This window comes from Cuculus canorus, chromosome 20 (assembly GCF_017976375.1).
Source record: "Cuculus canorus isolate bCucCan1 chromosome 20, bCucCan1.pri, whole genome shotgun sequence".
NCBI classification, from domain to species: Eukaryota; Metazoa; Chordata; class Aves; order Cuculiformes; family Cuculidae; genus Cuculus; species Cuculus canorus.
Window position 1 is genome coordinate 11,138,303 of NC_071420.1, and position 19,436 is coordinate 11,157,738.

Consider the following 19,436-nt stretch of genomic DNA (forward strand, 5'->3'; position numbering starts at 1 on the left):
TCTTCCCTCTCGTCAATACATTTTTAGAACACTAAGTGTTGTCTTCACTGTGAATGGAATGTCCTCCCTAACTCCCATGGAATGATCCTGTTCCACTGCAGAGGCAAGTGATGACAAACAGCCCGAGCTTTTTCTTAGTTGGTGTTTCTTCCTTGCAGTAGTTACATACAGCATTTTTTATAGTTAATACAGTAATTGCATTGTCTGCTGGAATTCCCCACTTGCCATTGATTTAATTGCTTGGTTGGGAGCATGTTAATTGTTTGTTGACACTATTCAGCTCCCATGCTGGGGTTAGACAAATCTTCAGACTGAGCCGCTGGCTCAGTCTGAGACTGAAGTCTCAGACGAGTTTGTGCTCTGCAGCCTATGAGAAAGTTGTCTCCATTGCTACCAACCGTCGAGGCTCAGCTGTGCTCACTCGCGGTATAGGGTTCACCCAGCCGGCTCGATGCCAATACAGAACACCACGAAGAAAATGCTCTGTAGAATTAGTATCAAACTATCTACACGTTCTGGATCCAGTTCCTGTGCTGGGTCCATGCAGGCTATGTGCGCACCATGATGCACATCCCACGTGGATGCTGGCACTAACCCTGACCCACGCCAAAGGTTTGTGAAGGCCAGTGTCTCTGCACTGAAGAGAGGAAAGGCGTGATTATCCTAGGAGCGACTCACTCTGATCTTTCCTGCAGACAAACACCCACCTTACAGCCCTGCTCATGGTTTTGGTATCTGTTGCTGTAGGTCCTGTATGTCACACTGAGGTGTGCTTGTGGTTATCAGGCGTAGAAGGTGTCCAGCAGAGACTGGTCAAGGTTTGCCCTTCTCCAGTTCTCAAAGCCTTTGCTATTTGCATCAGTTGATGGTGTCATATCCACGCTGAGAATGGTACCTGTGGTCTGTAACTGGTCACGTCTGTGAGGGCTCTCACCTTTCTCCCGATCACTAGGCATTAACCGGCGTTTTGCCAGCGTTCAGAGGTGAGCATTGCAGGGCCACCTGAAGCCCATTTCCTGGTATGAAAGGCACATTTTCTTCAGTGAGCTTTGAATCAAGCTCTAACAGTTTCAAACTCAGTCAGAAGTGGAAAAGAAGGCCATTTAGAGAGGGGAAGCAGGTCTCTGTATTGTAATATCTTCATGCTATATATATATATAAAATCTGCTTCGCTGCTCTAATTTAAGCGTGCACAGCATGATAACGTGGAGACTGTGCTTGGCCATCTCCTGATTATGCTGCAGCAGGGAAGTTTTAATTTAACCTTTTGCTATTCTGAACGTCTCAGAAGGACTATTTCTGCCAGATACAGTAATAGTTTTGATATCACTGAATATTCCTAACAAGTCTGCACTCTAATAAGGAACCAAGAGCTTCGGTCCCCCTTGATTTTTAATAAAGTGTATCGCTTCAAGTCAATAACCTGTCAAGTGCTACTCTCCACTCTCAGCTACAACAACCAATGGAGCCGATGCAGATACGCACCCAAGGGATGCGAACAGGAGGTTTGAGTGTGGTCCTGTGCAGGGAGCCTTTCCAAACTGCTGGTGTGGAAGGAGAGCAGGGGCAGCCTGTGGGTACTGGGGCTGGTGGGGCAGGATTCAGGGCAGCCCCTGCGCCTGCCGGCTCATCCGCTGTGGGTGATAGCAGTCAGGAGACTCCCCTTCTTCAGGCACTCTGTGCTCATGTTAGTGCTGCGAAAGGAGAAGGGAAATAACAGCCAGGAGGGGAGAATCCAGTTCAGAACACCTGCCGGCCTAAGAGGAAATATTGTCTGGTGAAAGGAAATCAAATCGGTTTTGAAATTCACCACTGTCAGAATAACTCCCGGACATAATTTACTTGAGATAGCTGTAACTGAATAGGCAGTTTTTCTTTTGGAGAACACTTATCTCTTACAATTCCTTTCCACCAGGCCCAGAGTGTTTTGCAAAGGGAGGAAGATGCAGCAGAAGGGGGATCGTCTGTGCAGGAAAGGAAAGGGGCAGCACAGAGGAGTCCCCGCAAAGCTGGTGATGGGCGCTGAGCCACGGGCCGGCAGACGCATTGCTTTGTTCTTGCTTTGGGCAAGAACTCATCCCTCACCACCCCTGTGTGTAAGGGCCACCTGGAAAGACAAGGCAGCTGTGTTAGCTACCATAGCACTGTGGGTTGTGAAAGAGGGGCAGCACAGCATCTGATTGAAATTACAGAATAACAAACCTTTCTTTCTCCAAACCAATACATCTACTAATTGCTAGCAGGAGGAAAGTTTCTGTGTTTGTGATGTACTGTCAATTCCATCCATGATTCTGGCTGCTTTCACTCATGTCACTTCCTATTGTGGGTCCAGAGGAGGCTACAAAGATGATCCGAGGGCTGGAGCACCTCCCATAGGAGGACAGGCTGAGAGAGTTGGGGTTGTTCAGCCTGGAGAAGAGAAGGCTCAGAGGAGACCTTAGAGCAGCTTCCAGTACCTGAAGGGGCTACAGGGAAACTGGAGAGGGGCTGTTCATAAAGGCTTGTGGGGGTAGAACGAGGGGCAGTGGGTATAAATAAACCAGAGAGGGGCAGATTTAGACTGGACATTAGGAAGAATTTCTTCACCATGAGGTTGCCCAGGGAAGTGGTGACTGCCCCATCCCTGGAGGTGTTCCAGGCCAGGTTGGATGGGCCTTGGGCAGCCTGATCCAGTGGGATGTCCCTGCCCATGGCAGGGGGGTTGGAACTGGATGATCTTTAATGTCCCTTCCAACCCAAACTATTCTATGATTCTATTCTGCCAAAATTGAGGTAAAGTGTGGCTGCTTGCCAGGGCAGCAGACGGATGGACAGACTGTCCCAGGAGCCTAGCCTGTGTCAGGAGGGTTTCTCTGGTTTAGCAGTAGGATTGTGCAGGGAGTCTAATTATAAATCCTTTGGTAATTAAAACAACAGCTGTTATAATTAAAAGACTCCTCATTAAATCACTAATAACTGAAGCTTAAGGTGAAATGACAGCAGAGCAAGATTTCTGAAGCAAGAAAAAGTATTGGGGAAGAAGCGAATGCTCTTCAACAGAAGATGAATTCTATTTAAAATCTCTTTTTTCCCAGTAGAAATTTATATCAAATCTCCCATGGAAATGTCAGAGCAGGAATGTTGGAGAAAGAACCTCTGCCTCAGACTGTTAAAGGTCTTGTGGAAGAAGACAGACACTACAGCTTCTCCTCTTGTGTACTGACCCCAGGGAAAAGCCACACGAGGCTTCTTCTCTCCCCAGCTTCCACCAGCAGAGTGAGACGCCGGCACAGCCGGCCTGATGGGACCCAGGGCAATGTCAGCCTGGAAATCCACTCAACCATAAGCATCTCCAAAGGGCCAGCAGCAAGGAAAATAATATAATCTCCCCGAGTTCATTCTAAGAGAAAGCAGCCTTGGCTGCTACACAGCAACCAAGAAACCTGAATAAAACAAGGGGAGCGTGGCTGTCACACACCAGGTAGGCATCATCGCAGGAGCCAGAGAAACAACCTGAGTGGTCTAATAGGATTTTTTAAGCTCATTCTTCACTTTACAGGTACTTGGCTTTTTTGCTGCTGATTAAACATTTTGCAGGGAGACATATCACAGAAAGGATTTTGCACCGGTATCCATGGAAACAATAGAATGTTTCTATCTAACATACATATTAATTTTTCCAAGCTGTTATTAGCTGTTCCTGCCAAAGGGGTTTAAAGCAGCATTAAGAAAGCAAAATAAGGTAGCAAAAGATATGAAACAGAGTCACTGTTATGGGGGTTATGAGAACAGGATTTTTTTTCGGTTATTTTTTCAAACCGTGTCCCTGTGCAAGGCAAATTTTAGGCCACATTCTTTAAATTTACAGGAGTGAAGTCCTTAGCATAAGAATGACAGTGACTTAAGTCCCACCTGTCGGAAGACTTATTTAGATCTTAACACAGACAACCAGTATCAGAGGACTTCACTAAGGGCAATCAGCAAAAAAAATTCTCTAGTTTGATTCCATACATACCTATAATTTACATCTCTGTTATCAACTTTTGGATTTTGCTATTATAAAACAATTGGAAATGTTTTACCAAACCCCACATTTCAGTTTCTAGTCTGCTCTGTGCCTCAGTTACCCTTTCTAATGAACTATCCTCAGTTATCGTTATGCTCAGGGGCTGGTTATCTCCATCCTACCTGTTTACCTCGCCAAAGCCCATTGTGTGAGGTTCAAAGACCAAGATCATTTGTACTTGTAGTGGTAAACTTGGAGGGATCAAGCCAGTCCAGTCTACAGACTGTAACACGGGTAGGAAGAAAGAGCTCTAAAGCCATAGAGACTATAAAAAGGAGCAGGAGATTTTTCTCTTGTGATTCTTTAACCATATCACCAAGCAGTGCTAACATGACACCTTGTGTGCAGGCCGCCAGCTCTGTTTGACCCCAGGCTGAGCAGGTGGTCAGGAGCCACAGATGGCATGGGCTATGGCTCCAGGGAGAAACAGTAAGGAATGGCAAGAGACAGGACAGGATTGTGGTCACTGAGATAAGTCCTTCTTCCCTTCCCTTCCCTTCCCTTCCCTTCCCTTCCCTTCCCTTCCCTTCCCTTCCCTTCCCTTCCCTTCCCTTCCCTTCCCTTCCCTTCCCTTCCCTTCCCTTCCCTTCCCTTCCCTTCCCTTCCCTTCCCTTCCCTTCCCTTCCCTTCCCTTCCCTTCCCTTCCCTTCCCTTCCCTTCCCTTCCCTTCCCTTCCCTTCCCTTCCCTTCCCTTCCCTTCCCTTCCCTTCCCTTCCCTTCCCTTCCCTTCCCTTCCCTTCCCTTCCCCACTAGCAGCCCCCTGGGAGAAAGGGGAAAGACAGCAAAATCAACAAATGAAAAAGGACCACGAGTGATTTTTCTGCTGTTTTGAAGATGGGAAAGATGCTAAACAGTGAAGATTTTAGGCTGTATAGACTTGGGTCGGGAGAACAATGTCACGTTGCCGGTGGTGGTGACGAGTTCTCTGCTTTTGTAGAAAACAGGAGACTGAAATTACAGAGACAGGATTACAGCGCAGTTGTAATATCATGATCATTACTTATTCCTTTAGCATTCATTATTGTTAGATGAATCATAATGAACTCATCTGGCATTAATATAAATGTAAAATGCAAATCCATGCAAATTCCTGTGTAATTCAGCATCATTTAACGTGCCGTTAGACTTCTTCATGAGCTTCCCCTGAATTGAGATCTTTCTTTGAAAAAGTCCAGCTATTACTGGAGAATAAAGAAGAGATAATTTGGCTCTTGAGCACCTTATGGGACCAGCAGAAGACAACAGCTGGTTGCCCTGAGTGACTATTAAGATGAGAAACTTCTTAATTAAGAAATTAAACCCAAGCGATTACTGCTGTGCAAGTCCAGCAGTAATTAAAGGTCATTTATTTTCTTTCACCTCAGTAACTGTGTCAGATCTGCTTTGTTTGAATTTAAGGTCCATTTTACTGTTTCTCCCACCTCCTCGAGCTATTGATGCAACTTTGAACTGCAGCTTTTCTAGGAGAAGGAGGCAGAAACTCTTTGGGAATTCTTCCAATGTTGGAAACCTGCATCCCAAAGCCTCTCCTCTCCTGGGGCAGCCAGCACACATTGGTTCTCCGATGGCCCCGCTCCTGGAGGAGGAGAGCTGAGATAACCAGGCAAGAGCTTGCCAGGACTAAGAAATGACTAGCTGAAGTGAGAGTCCCTCTCTCACACCTGCATTTAGCCTCTCTGGTCTTCCCAAATGTAGTGAATTAGCATTTTATCCCTTCTAACAACCCCTTCGAAAAGGCTTTGGAAAGCATCCTTGGTTGTGGTTCCAGAGAGAAACAGGTTTAGATCTGATTTGTTGCTTTTATTTCCGGGAATGACTCTATGTAATCCTGGTTTGTGTTCCTTTGTATTTTGTCCACTCTTGTGGCTTATCCAGCTCTGCCTGGTTGCGACCTGAAGAAGTTTAGAGGAAATTTCCACGGAAGAGAAACTGATGGGCAGTGTCCTTTTTGTAGACATCCACAAAGTGCCTGCACAGAGAAGTGAGCGGGGAGTTTTTATTCCTTTCACAGATGTACATGAGGTGCTTTAATAGAGGATGGACATGTTGTTTCCACTGCTCCGTGAGACTTAAGATGTTAAGAATGGCCTGAATTTGTCTAATTTAAATTCAAAGAAAACAATGTTTTGTTCTTAATTGGAAGAAGCTACTTTAAAATTGTGGATATGCTTTTGAAATGGAAATTACAGTTCCCACCCCCAAGGTAAAGGTGCACTGCTTGGCATTTGTCGCATGATTTAAGATCACTTTCCTGATGAAACCATTCCTACTTCTTTAATCTCTCAAAATAGCAGAGAACCACCTGCCTCGGGGGTTCACCAGAGCCTGTCCCGTGCTTCTAGGAGGAACCTGTTTGCAGGGGAGGGGGCCGTAGGGAGAACCTGTCATCTTCTTGTAGTAATTTGCAAGTCTGTAACACTGCCGTAATTAATTATTGACTGTCCTTCCAACCAACAGCAGTGCAGAACAAAGGATTAAACTATTTCGTTTTAAGAAGCAATGTCTCGGAAAGCAAAACCCAACTTACAGCCCACATGAGACACCTGCATGATTATCATAATTAATTTAATTATAAGTATTTGTTCTCTTTCAGAAGATGAAGAGCGTTAGATACTAGATGTCTCTTTCTTTAACAAAATATCACTAGGCACATTAAAGCAAGACATTTTTGAAAGCAGATCAGTTCAGATTTGAGCCGTAGCCTTCATACAGAGTGTGATAAATTCACTTCCTTCAACTTCCACCACATCAGTTTCAATTAATGTAATAAGCAAGACAAAGAATTGGACATGTGCAAGTGTCTCTGCCTTGGCTACTGAAAGCTTCCATGACCAGCTGAAGTGGGACAGACCTTAATATGTTAAATGACTGCAAGGCATGTTCAGCACACAAACATATTTTTCTATATGGAATGAGCAAAATCGCAATTTGTGGGTGACGTGGGAAGATTTTTGATATATTCTGATTAAAAAAAGAGAACTTTTCCATGGCTGGGGCCAAAGTGACTCCTATTACAGAAATGCACTTCTTCCCACCCCAGCAGAGTACGTGCTTCCAGCTCCTGGGGAGCTCTTGGAATGGTTACTGCTCCTACGTGTCCCTCCCGTTGTGCCAGCAGGGTTGCCGAATGAGAGCGTAACTGTTCCTTGCTTAGACTTGAATTTAATGGCCCTTTTATTTATTTTATATTCCTGCGCTGTCACAGAAAGAGCAAAGCTCCTAAGTGGTGAGCTAAGAATAAAGCGAAGCAAATGTAAATGAGAGAGAGAGAGAGAAGGGCAGCCTGTGGGAAGGGCAGCAGCCCCACAAGGTTTAACAAGCATGGCATTGCTGCGACAGGACATTATCGTGACAGGAGTGGCTGCCACGTCCTGCTGTCCTCTCTTCTCTGAAAAAGGGCAGTGGGCACACAAGGCTGGAGCACGATGCAGCTTTGTGACCAGCAACAGGACTTTTTCCCAGCCCTATAGTGGGTCAGGAGAGAAAAGGATCTGGTCTAGTTGGTGTCGTGGTATTGATTTCTCCATGTAGAAATTAATGGAAGTGTTTCTCCTCTTTACTGCCTCAGGGACGGCTGTCCAGAGGAAAAAAAAGAGTCTGTTTGTAAATCTCCTTGCGGTTACTTCTTACAGCAATGCACACCATGCTTTTTCTCCCTTTCTTCCCATTTTTAAATGTACACATTTAAAACATTTTGCTCACTGAGTATGGGGGTTGGAACTGGATCATCTTTAAGGTCCCTTCCAACCCTAACTATTCTATGATTCCAAGATTCTATGATTCTATGGTTTGAAAAGGAATCTTCGCTTCTTAATATCGGACAAGATAATTTCTGATAATATGGGCAAGCAGTCTTAAATTATCCTGCCCTCCCTCCAAGGAAGGGTACACATTTACAATAGTAAGTAATGAAGGAAAATCATTGCTCTCAATATCCACGTGTGGCTCTCAGCTGGTCTGTCTTCTTCTAGGTTGAAAATGCTTATAACTTTTTCTCAACAAGGCAGGTTATGAAACAGAAGTTTTTTGTGGCAGTTTTCTAAGTGGTGTGGAACTTTTCATGTTTAAGTGCTTCCTCCATAAATGCAACATCTGGGAATATATATAGTGAGTGGCTTTCGGATACACCCTATTTTGATATATCAGCACTTTTCTTGCCCTTCTATTTTGAGCTTTTGTTTAAATGTTCTCCCCTGATAACTGAATATGTAAAACTTCAACCTTGCAAGCAGCCGGGGATCAATAAGGGCTGATGTTGAGCACAGCAAATATATGGGCTAATGACTCCACTTTTATTGAGCGCATTTAACATCCCATGACAAGGGGCCAGGTCCTTCCTTCACTGGCACCTGGGAGTAAATCTATCCCCATCTCCAGCAAGATGAGCTTGGCTTTAATTTTGGCCACCAGGACGCTTTGTGTGCCTAACTTACAGAGTTTACTGAATTAGGGCCTCATCCCTACATCTACCTAACAGAATCCAGTATTTGGGGGAAAAAAGGGCTAAAAGGAGAGCAGCAGAAACGTCACTGCCCACCACCAGGACCCCACAGTCACCCTGTTGCTGCTGCGAAGAATTTAACCCAGCACTGCTATCAATTCTGCAGCTGCGCTGAGCCCCAAGGGGGCTGGTGCCCCCACCAGGGGTGATGCCAACAGGCTCCCAATCCCCTGCGCAGCGCAGGGGGACGTTTGCAAAACGGGTGCCCTCAAAGCCTGAGGTTTGAGGAGCTGGAAGGCTCACACACCACTCCTGCAGCATCAGACCAGCCTGGCTTTGTCTGCGGGACGTGCATGCCGTAGAAAACTCCGTCTGTTTTAACGAGGTAGCGTTAAGTGAAATTGTAATCTAATATTTAGGTTTGAGTTATGTGTTTTTCTTCTCTTTTCCACCGCCTGCAAACTTATCGCAGCTGAAGGCTTCCCAGTCTAAGCCCACCTGGAACTGTGCACGCTGTGAAATTCTGGAAGCTACTCTTTCTTAATAGTATAAATCAAGCCCTAACCTTTATTTCCTAAACCACAATGGGGTGGTTTAGGAATATGCTTCTAATATTTTCCTGGCCATCCCCTGCCCCGCTGAGCTGCAAGAACAAGGAGGCTGCAGCCACGCTGTGGGGCTACCCCGTTCCGAAGGGCTGATGTTAGCCCCTTCCCTGGCCACGGAACTCAGGCTTTTGGTCCTGTCACACAACAGGGCTCCCTGAGCCTTGGTTTGTGAGAATGAGGATTGTCTGATGTGTTATGGGCACCAGCAAAAAGAGGTTTTTTTTAGACTGGCACTGTGCAATCACACACGACTACATATTTAGAGTTGAATTTTTGGTTTCTCTCCATTTTTTGCTGGCCTCCCTCTCAGCCACCAAATCAAACCTGATGCTTCAGTGCGCTCAGGTCTCTGATCATAGGATTTTTCTTATTCAGGTTCCTTAATCTTGCAGTAATATTTCTGCTAGTGAATTGGAGCCCTCTTTCTGTGTGGTACTAAAGCATATGTGCAGCACTTGTGAGCAGCAGCAGTGCAATCAGCGTGAGAGCTGAGCACGTAGTGTGCGGGGAAGGAAAGGTGATGTGCCTGTGTAAGGAGGGACAAATTGCTCAGGGAGCCAAGTTCCTGTTAAGGTCCTCTTAGGCAAATAACAACATCTGTTTTCTTAACTCACTTTCATTCATTTCTCTTTTTGCCGCTCTGCCTGAGACAATATTTAATTGCTATTAAAGGAACATGCATGATACTGATATTTGGGACAAGGTCCATCAATATATCACTGATATTGATATCTATCTAACAACTTTGATTTGCAGCATTTTCATTGTGATCTTGTTTTTTCTGTAATTATTAAATACATCCAAGAGAGATGGAAAGCATTACATAGGCTACGATTGCTCCTTTGTGCAGATTATTAACAAGAAAAGACACCAACAGGCTGAGGCCAAAAAATATGAGGTAATAACAATTTGTTCCAAGGCAGAAGCCTATTTGAAATAAAATAATAGGTTTTATTCTCCAGGCTTGCAGAGCCTGATATGTTGTCATGTTTAGACTCTCTATGGACATATGGAAGGACAGAGGATGCTCCTTCTCCTGTTAGTGTTCAAAGAGAGCACGTTGATAGATGGGGGGAACCTCTCAAGGTTCCTTCTCTTTTCCTTTCCAAAATCCACGAGGTTATTTTTTTGTCCTAAGTTTTCCAGAAATTTTGATCGAGTCTAGTATACCCCTGCCCTGCGTGTGTGTCTGTGTAAACTACACTGAGTCTTCAGAAGCGGTAATTAATTTTGCCTCAGGCACTCAAAATGAGCCATTTCAGGTTTATAAAGGACTAAGATAAGCAAGCCCCACCTTGTGCCAGCAATAGGATTGATCCATGCTCAGCAGGAGTTTTGAAAGCCTTAGATATTGTGACTACTTTTTCCTCACTAAAATTCTTCTGTGTTTCTTTGCCACCCTTCATTTTCATTTTTCAGACTTTCTCTTCTCATTTTCCATGGGCTAGCATAAGAAAAACATGAATTTCCCACCCGCCGGTTTTGGAAATGGTTTGAAATAAAATATAACTGCTGTCTTTCCTTTTGTGTGCCTATGTTCAAATTATGTTTCACACTTGCTCATTTTTTCCCTCCCCAGCTATTCTTATGCATATATCAGACTATATTCTTTCAGCAAAGCTGATCACAGACTCTGCCTCAGCCACCAGAATTCTTCTGAGCATCCCTGACCACCGGCTAAACTCAACCAGCGTTGAGGGTCTTCAAAGACAAGATCACTCTGCTTATCAAAACCATCTGCATGTCGGCGTGTGTGAGTTGAAGGTGCTTGGCTTGCATTGCCTCCATTCGTCAAGAGGCATCAGTCATGGTGAGCTGAGTACTGTTTTCATTCCCAACCCTGCAATTACTGTGTGGCAGTTAAGATCTGGGCCTGGGGAATGCTTCGCCTGAATCAGCTGGTGTATAGAGAGGCTGTGTGGAAACAGCAGGCTAATAGCAAAGATAGAGGGGATTGGGAAAGCCCGCCTCCCAGGATTATGCACAAGAAGAGGGAAATTACATGCTTTCTGACTGCAAAAATATTTGAATGGCAAGCAGGTTTCACTGGGAGGTGTTGAGGAAAGCTGTCCATCACTCGGCTGTTTTCTCTCTCCAGCACCATCCGTGGCCGGGAATCTCCGGAGGAGCCTGTGGAGCAGATACTGGGTTCCCGTCAGATGGCTGAACCTCAGCTGCTCTGCAGAGGCAGCTCACCCACCTCCTCAGCAAACAGCTGGTGGGACCTGGCAGAGCTCCTTTGGTTTCGGTGGCACCACACCTCCTGCTAAATGCTGAAATTGCTGGTCTTGCCCTGGTCCCTCAGGCCAACCCCCTTTGTAGAAGATTGCCCATAAGAAACAACCCAGCACTATCCCCCAGGAGATAGAGACCCACAGGACCCATCTACATCCCTCTACAGCCCCATGGGACCCATTTAATGGGTTCCAGGACCACTCTAAGACCCCCAGGACCCTTCTAGGGCCCCACAGGACCACTCTAAGACTCCCAGGACCCCTCCCGAGACCCCTGGGACCACTTTAAGGCCTTCCAGGACCATTCCAGGACCCCCAGTGAGATGAGGTGCATAAGCCCCAAACTGCTCCATCGTCCCTGGAGAGAGATTTACCATCAGTGCAGCGTGTCTTTCTTGTCATTAATCATCCTCCCCCTTAAGGAAGAGGAAGGGTATTTGAATGTGTTCTGGGCAATGCCAAATTATAGGTAAAATACACCGTTCAAATCCTGCTGCTCACAAATAAAGCCGAATCCTCAGCTACTATAGGCACCCTTTCAAATGACACATGTGGAACCAGTGCCCAAAACTTCATCTGGTTTCTTTCACTTATGTCTAGAAACCTAGAATTATAATCAGCACGAAATTGTAGCTGGAATTGTATTACACGATTGCTTAGATCCTTGCTGCTGCTTTTGAATTTTCATTTTCTACTTTCTTTTCACAGGACGTGATATGTAGTGCTTAAATATATTCCTGTAGCTGCAGGGTGAATATCACCTTCTTCAATATAGTTTAATGGGACTTTCTTTCCTTTTCTAATCCCATGGAAATAGGAATTGAGCTGGATAAGATCACAAATGAATGTTACCATAATTTTGCTCTGTGTCAAAGATATGATCTCATCAGAGCTTGACTGTATCGCTAATTTGAGAAAAGGGCACAAGCATAAAAGCTGAGATATGCAACCTTTAGCAATCCTTCAGTTTGTATGGAAGGTATCTGGAATGCAAATTGTTGGGCATTATGCTCTGAAACGTTCCAATAACTTTTGAACTATGGAATTATGTTACTGTCAGAATTCAGGTCACTTCCTCCTCCTCACCCTGCTCTTCTGTACCCGACTACAAATCCGAAACACTGCTTGTAAGGGGAAGATGAATGCTATAAGTATTCAAAAGGACTTCCTTTTCCATATGACAAATGGAAAACTTCATTTCTAAAAGTAATTTTGGTGTTAAGCTCCCTATTTATGGTGAGTTCCGCGCTCAGCTTGTATGAAGCTGATGTGTAAATATTCTTTCTAACCAAGGCTAAATATTGGCCCTGGTTTTAAGATGGAGCATGGGGAATAGGTCCACATGACGAGATATAATTCCAAAAGAGGAATTGCTTCTCTGTTTTTTTTTGGGTCCCTAGGGGTATCTAACTTCTGATGACTTCGGGAACTGAGAGGTGAAGCGATGCCAAGCAGTTCCTGGTAGAGTGTCTCTAGCTGGGCACCTAAAACCCAAGGGATCTAAAATTGCATCTCGTTTTGGATGACATGGGCCAAAGGAGCCTTCAATTTTTCCCTGAAAAGTTTCCACACCACCTTTCACTTAACTGGAAATACAAGAATTTCAGGGAGAAACACTTCTGCAAAATTTAACCCATGGTTTTATCATTCATCAGAAACTGTCATTTATTCCACCCTCCTAAAGATAGAAATCTGGCCAGGCACAATATCGTATTTACCAGCTGTTCACCACTGGACAAGCACATTGTGCGCTGCTGCTTCCAACAGCTTGGGAAATGCTACTATTACAGTTATTTTATGGTGGGTTTTGATGGGATGGGCTTTAAACACTGACAGGTTTACCAAGTATTACAGCTCCTCGGTGGTCAAATTCAGCTTGCAAAGTGGCAAACAGGGCATAGTCGAGCCTCATCCCCTCTGCCTCCCAACCCTGCCCCAAAGGGTAGGAAGGCTTTTTCTGTTTCTCTCTGTACACAGGGGAAACAGTGCAAAGGGGTTGTAAGGGAATATTAATAGAGTTTATGGATGTGGCTAAACATGATTGAAACAAAGCTTGTAAATGTGGGTAGACTTTGTCAGTGGCTGTTTAAAATTGAGTAATACCATTTTAATTGTTATCCTTACTGCTATAGATCACAATAAGGTTAAGTTGATAGACCCATCAAGCATAGTAAATGCTGTAAGTGCAATATGTTAGTACTAATTATAGAGTCATTTAACAACAATGTATATGAAGAGGGCAATTTTGCATGGCAATTCACCATAGTAAATGTAATTGTATGAAAGAAGGCAAAGGCAAAATATTTTCAATAAAGAGTAAAATGATAGATACTGGGTTGCTCTTCCAGTGCTGGTGGCATTCCTGACTCCTTTTGAAAGGGTCATTGCTACTTTACCTTATTGAGCATCCCTCTGGCCTGTATGTCTTCACAGGACACAGATTTTGGACAACTCTGACTCTGACTCTTTACTGGATGAGGGAAAGGCTGTGGATGGAGTCTTCTTGGACTTCAGTAAAGCCTTTGACACAGTTTCTCACAGCATTCTGCTTCAGAAACTGTCAGCCTCTGGCCTGGATGGGCACACACTCTCCTGGGTGGAAAACTGGTTGGATGGCCCAGAGAGTGGTGGTCAATGGAGTTAACTCCAGCTGGAGGCCAGTGACAAGTGGAGTTCCTCAGGGCTCAGTACTGGTCCAGCTCTGTTCCATGTCTTTATCAATGACCTGGATGAAGGCATTGAGTGCACTCTCAGCAAGTTTGCAGATGACACTAAGCTGGGAGGAAGTGTGGATCTGCTGGAGGGTAGGGAGGCTCTGCAAAGGGATCTGAACAGGCTGGACCGCTGGGCCGAGACCAATGGGATGAGGTTTAACAAGGCCAAATGCCGGGTCCTGCACTTGGGGCACAACAACCCTGTGCAGTGCTACAGACTGGGGGAAGAGTGGCTGGAGAGCTGCACGGAATAGAAGGACCTGGGGCTGTTGGTTGACAGTGACTGAATATGAGCCAGCAGTGTGCCCAGGTGGCCAAGAAGGCCAATGGCATCTTGGCTTGGATCAGAAATGGGGTCACCAGCAGGTCCAGGGAGGTGATTCTCCCTCTGTACTCGGCACTGGTGAGACCGCACCTCGAATACTGTGTTCAGTTCTGGGCCCCTCACCACAAGAAGGACGTTGAGGCTCTGGAGTGTGTCCAGAGAAGAACAACAAAGCTGGTTAGGGGCTGGAGAACAAGTCTTACGAGGAGCGGCTGAGAGAGCTGGGGTTGTTTAGCCTGGAGAAGAGGAGGCTGAGGGGAGACCTTATTACTCTCTACAACTACCTGAAAGGAGATTGTGGAGAGGAGGGAGCTGGGCTCTTCTCCCAAGTGACAGGGGACAGGACAAGAGGGAATGGCCTGAAGCTCTGCCAGGGGAGGGTCAGTCTTGACATCAGGAAAAAATTTTTCACGGAAAGAGTCATTGGGCGCTGGCAGAGGCTGCCCAGGGAGGTGGTCGAGTCACCTTCCCTGGAGGTGTTTAAGGAACGGGTGGATGAAGTGCTCAGGGACATGGTTTAGGGAGTGTTAGGAATGGTTGGACTCAATGATCCGGTCGGTCCTTTCCAACCTGGTGATTCTATGATTCTCTGCCAAAGAAAAAAAATGTAGTTTTTTCATTGTCAGAGGTAAGCTGAGAGTTTTAGTGATGTGAAATGTTAGTGGAGAACATGCATGGGAATTACAGCTCTGGAGGGCAAGGTAAAAATGGGACCCTGGGTTTTTTTCTCTTTATCAAGCTACAAGAATTAAAAAGCTGTTACTCACAGAAATAAATTGTCTAATAGCTTTGACCTTTCCCCCCTCCAATTATCGTAATTTACAGACCTGAGAAAGGACTGAATTTAAGAGGAGTTGTGTTGTTTTGGATAAAATAACGTCTCTTGCTCTTTACCTCAAAGGTTTTGTTCTTATTTATAATGCAGTTGCTTTTGGCTGTTCTGGAAATGCAAAGGGATGTTTGGGAGTTTGCAAATGTCACTTCTGCCCTTTCTAAGGCTCCTTCTTTCAGTCGAGGTGATCCAGGTTGCCTCAGTTAATGAGCCGCCAGGCTGTGGCTCCCAGGGGAGATGTGGAGGGTTACTCATATACCCCAGGGTCGGTGAGTGGCTGAGCCCCTGCTCCTCCCTGGGCATCGTCTCTGTGGGTCCTCCAGATTACAAACAAATGTGAGGGATTTTCCTGCTTTTCCTGCTGAGTAACTCAGAAAAAGATTTAAGGTCAAATCTCTGCTGGCTGAGTGGCACATCCTGGCGAAAAGGCCACTGCTCTCTCTTACCTGGAGGTACCTCAGCAGGTTCCCAGATGCAAAGGGTAGAGCAGCCTCTTCCGCCTCAAGGGTTTTGCGGCAGACTCCAACTTTTAATCCCGCAATTCTAATGCCAGCAAAATACACAAGTGAATTAAAAGGCAAATAACTGTGGCACAGTGAACAAATGAATGATGCAGAGAATTTCTGCTAATTGTTTCCTAAGAGTAATTTCCTCCTGCTTACTTCAACCATACTTCCTCTGTCACACCCAGGAAACCAAGTTCACCAGGTGAAAACCATTCTTGCCACGTCTACAAGGAGGCCAAAGTGATTACAAGAAATCAGTGGGACCCAGTAAGTATATTTTTTATTCATTCCTAGTTCTGGTCTATGTGTTTTTCTTCTAGTGTGGTCTGTGTTTCTGTAAAAATTCAATTTGCATTTTACTGTCAGTATCAAACCATTTTTTTTCTATGAAGCGAATTTTCTTGTCTTAGAAAAATGAAAAGTGAAATAGGGTTATATAGTAAAAACTTATCATGTTGTTTGCCTTTCATCAGTTGCATCAATTATATATAGCACAGGGGTTTTGAAGCATACGTTTATGATTTGTAAAAGCCACTAACATAATTAAATCCTTGTTGGATGGGGCACATGGAACTCATGTGTTTCTCTTTCAGCATCAGTTGAACTCTGCCTGTAACAACACTGTATGGTAAGAGCTGGGGAGTGGGGGGTGCATCGCAGAGTGCTCTGAAAAAGATGCTACTGTTGGATCATGCTTCCTCCAAGGATGAGGAATGGCTCCAACCCATGCTGGGACCTGAAGGAGTTCTAATCTCACTGCAATTATCCAGGCCCTAACAGCTAAACTTGGTTTTTATTTACATCTGCTTCCTATCAACAATTTTGACTCTCAGGTCTTGTGAATAGTGTCAATAACTACAGAAGGCTGGAGAGAGACACCGGCAGAGGAGACCTTTTAGAGCTGCCCGGGAAGCCTTGTCCTGGCTTTCTTCCCACCTTAAGAAACACGATACATGTAAGCTAGCTCAGTGTTCCTAACACCCCTCATCAAAATTGTTTCGCTTGAGGTGGTCTGGGTTATTTGCCCCATATCTCACAAGTCTTGCCTCCTACTAGGAGCTGTTTGGAAAGAGATTTCCCCAGGGGCTATTAAATCTGCCTGCCATTCCCTCTATATTTGCTACTGCTTCTCTTGCCTAAAATTGATCTGACACAGATATTACAGAGATAATAAGTATAGGGTAAAGCTTACTCGGCTGCATCTCCAGTGACTGCAAGTATTCCATGGCCCTAGTGGGGCCCCTGCCCTACTCGTGCATCAGCTGTTGTACTGCTTTTTCCTGTATGCTGCCTATTTATTGTAAAGAATGATTACAGAAAGGATTGCTTATGAATAATGCAAGAACTCTGGAGTCTTAGGAAATGCAAAACTGTTGATAAATCTGTTGAAGCTGAAACAAACTTAAAAATGTTGCTCTGATCTTTTACCCAAGGTGAGTAAATAATTTTTTAGTGGAGGGCAGCTCCCATCGTAACTGCCTTTACGCTGAATGTCTGAGTTAATTTATACAAAGGCTACTGTACATGACTAATGGGTCAAGGGGCTGTGGCCTGACTTTGTGTTGGAGCAGCAGAAGAGGGCATGAAGGCTCAGATCTGGGGCTGGGAGGGGGATGCTGAGTGCTGGCAGATGTGGGAAGGTGGACAGCTGGACGGCAGCCCAGTTGGCTGCTCCTGCAGTTGCTCAACAGCATCACTGCAGTCCGATCCCTGATAGCAGGCAACTGAAGCTTCAGATAGCGTTCCCCGGCTCCCGGCATGTGCAACACGGGATAGCTAAAGCTTCTTTTGGATGGTATACAAAATCCTCTTTAGTAAGACTAAAATGTGACTACGACTCATTGCTTAAGTTAGATGAATGCTGAAACTCTGGCAACCAAAATATTCCTGGAAAAACTCTGAAGTTAATGTTCAAAGGAAAAGGTTTTGTTTTTTGCAAATGCGGCAGAAATTTTGTGGGTTCTTAGATTCACCTGTAGATGCAGAAATACAAGTGTCAAGCAATAAACTACGAAATGAAGACATTGTTTTCAGTAATTTGTCACAGCGTCTTTCTCCCTTTTACATATACCCGCGTACACAAAACCACACAGGCTTGTTGATTAAGGTGGAAACGCAAGGGTTGTTATTGCCAATTGGAAAATTATAATTTCAATTTAGCAACAATGAAAAAAGCACTCAACTTCATTTTGCAATCAGCGTAGAGTGTCTAATTAGTACATAAGTGAGCAGGGGGGTAAACATCAGTTGGGTGTTGACTGAAGAGGAAGGTGAGTTTAGCTGTTTTCTTTCTCTAGCATTATGCCACAAGTAATAATCACTCACGTTCTTCATAGTGGCATAAAGCTTATGCAGAGATTAATAGTCATTGTGTGGTTTATTCCTATGGTTAAAATGAACCGGTGATGACAAGCCTAGGAATGCTTCCTAGCTTACATTTCATGGCAGAGTTAGGTACTTTAGGAACATGCCAAGCATTAGGCAAACCTCTTGGTGATCCCTGACACTTGCAAGGTAAAAATAAAAACTACTTTCTGTGGGACCTTTGTATTGATCTGGAAGTGTGTGACTGCTGAGAAGGTCAGGGAGTTCTAAGGGTGCTTTAGTTGTGATCATTATGTGCCTTGAAGATGGAGACCAATGTAATTTCTTTTTTAATGCATGCCTCAGTCCCTGGACCCTGCTCACTCATGCTTTCATGAACAGGAGAGTAGAAATCTTCATGAGAAGGGGAGAGGAGCAGGAAGGATGGAAAGGGATGCTCCTTTTACTTATAACTCTAATAGAGTTTTATCAATGTATTTCTGTCTGTTTTATTGATGACAAATGCATAGGCAAAACACTTAATACTAACGTTTAAATTGTTGTAATTGCATTACGAAGTAAACATACTCTTTTGATTAACACAAGTGGTTTGTTTCTCTGGGAATTATTATTTTAGGCTCGGCAGGCTATGTCAGTCCACAGTACTGGATGTAGCAGGGTTTCATTTAAAAGGTTTCTGAGAGCAGCTTAAGGGAAAGGTTTGTTTTCGTTTTAAAAGATGGATCTTATTTCTGGGAAGGCCTCATTTGACTGGAAGAATAGGCCACAAAATAAAAGGCAAAGCCTCTGAATTTAAGTAATTGCACAACAATTTTCTGTACCTTTCAGTTTATAGAGCCTATTTAATGCCAGCTTTCTGCTTCTTAGCCAGCACAAGCGGAGATAAAAATCTCTATTTAGAGAGATTTAGGCATCACTGAATAAATCTACCTTCATTTGGGGTAGTCATTTAACACGAGAATCTTCCTGCTATTTCAGCATATGCATCTATCTATAAATACGGGTGCACGCACTATAATCATAGAATATCTGAATCTGGAAGGAGCCCATAAGGACTGAGTTCCCGTTTTATCCTTGCTCAGAGTCTGGAGGGTGGCAACACCCATGGCTCTATGGTCCTCTTTAATAATACTGCCTCTCCTGCCTCCATCACTCGGAGATCCTCTGAGCTCACTCAGCCCAAAGCATCGTGGTACTTTTTTCCTTCCTCTGGTGTGGTTTGGTGGAGTTTTTGTTGCTTGTCAAAGCCCAGCTTGTCTCTGTTAAACTGGCGATGCCGAGCTGTTTCGCTGTTTCAGGAGCGAAGACCTCATTCCCATCAACGTGACTGGCCAAAACACAAATACGAGGGAGACCTGCTCTGTGCTGAGTATTGAAAGAGCAGAATTATTGGTATTCCTTCTTCA

General features: G+C 44.6%; 1 long non-coding RNA gene across 1 annotated transcript in view; it reads left to right on the plus strand.

Moving 5' to 3' along the window:
* LOC128854185 (uncharacterized) overlaps positions 1-19,436 on the plus strand; it is a 184,169-nt gene that overhangs the window by 55,237 nt on the left and 109,496 nt on the right. The window contains exons 2-3 of the long non-coding RNA XR_008453155.1: positions 10,674-10,904; positions 15,891-15,972. This is a non-coding gene — a long non-coding RNA (uncharacterized LOC128854185). The remainder of the gene's footprint in view (positions 1-10,673; positions 10,905-15,890; positions 15,973-19,436) is intronic.